Source organism: Mandrillus leucophaeus, unplaced genomic scaffold, assembly GCF_000951045.1.
Source record: "Mandrillus leucophaeus isolate KB7577 unplaced genomic scaffold, Mleu.le_1.0 Scaffold4022, whole genome shotgun sequence".
NCBI lineage: Eukaryota > Metazoa > Chordata > Mammalia > Primates > Cercopithecidae > Mandrillus > Mandrillus leucophaeus.
Window position 1 is genome coordinate 1 of NW_012104280.1, and position 1,771 is coordinate 1,771.

At 42.9% G+C, this 1,771-nt stretch overlaps 1 pseudogene across 1 annotated transcript; it reads right to left on the reverse strand.

The window, feature by feature from the left end:
• Positions 1-128: 128 nt before the first annotated feature.
• Positions 129-957, reverse strand: LOC105548210 (annotated as a pseudogene). Its single transcript, XR_001007357.1, has one exon. The product of XR_001007357.1 is annotated as a protein tyrosine phosphatase type IVA 2 pseudogene (transcript).
• Positions 958-1,771: the final 814 nt, after the last annotated feature.

A 1,771-nucleotide genomic window follows, 5' to 3' on the forward strand; every position in this document is an offset into this window, starting at 1 on the left:
ACCCAGGTTCAAGTCATTCTCCTATCTCAGTTTCCTGAGTAGCTGGGATTACAGGCACATGCCACCACACCTGGCTAACCTTTGTAGAGATGAGGTTTTGCCATGTTGTCCAGGCTGGTCTTGAACTCTTTTTTTTTTTTCTTAAACATTTTATTCATTTTATAGAGATATTTCTCTTTCGTTTGCTTTTGTTCCAATCATTAGGAGAGTGGTTGAGGAGTACTGAATCCATCACTACTTTGATGACACAGGTAAGATTCCAGATTCACATTTCCAGGTACCAAGAGTTCCCTCTAAATGCCACAATCAAGTCAGCCTTCTTTTACATTTCTCTCTACTGAACACAGCAATGCCCATTGGTATTTCTGAAGTGTAATTGCATCTTAGGTCGGTATTTCTCCAAGTAAAGCAGCTGTTTGGAATTGAACACTCCCCTTCTTTTTTGTCTTATAAACTGAACTGCATCTTCGTACTTCATTCCACATTCAATCAAAGCAAGTGCAACCAGCACAGGTGCCCCTTCCCAATCCTGCAACACAATGCACTGCAACAGAGCAACCTGGCTCTTCACGAAATTTGGTTTTTAACAGGTTTAACCAATCATCTACTATCTGATTAGGGGGTGGAGCTCCATCATCCAATGGCCAATCTAGAACGTGGTTTCCTTCTTTTTCAACTGGAGCTTTATCATAGGTAGCATCACAAACTCGAACCAAAGTCATCACTCCATACTTCTTAAGTTCCTCTGTGAACTTGTTGAGAGTAGCATTGGTTGGGTTGTGAGTTATCAGAAAATACATGTTCTCATAGGAGATCTCCACAGGGGCTGGACAGTTCATTATGGCAAATAAAAAGTGTGAGCGTGAGTGTGTGATGGGGAAAGTGGAAAAAAAAATTCAATCTTGAAATCTTTCACAGCAGAAAACATTAAAAAGACCACTAAAATACCTATTATCAATCTGTTTTCTCTCTTCAACTTGGTTATTCCTTATGAAGCTTCTCTCTTCAGGATAAGCAAATTATTTAGAATCCACTTGAATCCAAATTCAATTTGGGCCTCAATTTCTGCAGATGGATACCTTCAGTCTCCAAAAAAATCCAACTACATACAAAACTTAAGCAGCCTTTACTACATTTAGGCACTAGTGACACAAGTTAAAAGTGTAGGTTGGCCAGGCGAGGTGGCTCACGCCTGTAATCCCAGCACTTTGGGAGGCCGAGGTGGGCCGATCACGAAGTCAGGGGATCGAGATCATCCTGGCTAATGCAGTGAAACCCTGTCTCTACAAAAAATACAAAAATATTAGCCGGGCGTGGCGGCAGACACCTGTAGTGCCAGCTACTTGGGAGGCTGAGGCAGAAGAATGGGGTGAACCTGGGAGGCAGAGCTTGCAGTGAGCCGAGATCGGGCCACTGCACTCCAGCCTGGGCAACTGAGCGAGACTCAGTATCAAAAAAAAAAAAAAAAAAGTGTAGGTCACTTTCCACTTGTTTACTTGATGCTGAATTTTATTGGAGTCATTAAAAGAAATATGCTTGCAATTAAAAAAAAAAAAGCCAACTATTTCTGAGGCCAGTCTCAGTGTCCAGGAGTCTTCAAGGCAATGTTAATTATGGCACATAGAACTTCCAAGCTAACTAGTCAGCAAAAACGCTGTGCTGAGCCTGGCAGAAGTCTGCCCTCACCCTCAGAATCGCCGTAAATGTGCAACGTATATTCCAACGAAACACGCTGGCGAGCTGGGGGCTGGGCATTGAAGTCCGGCGGCGG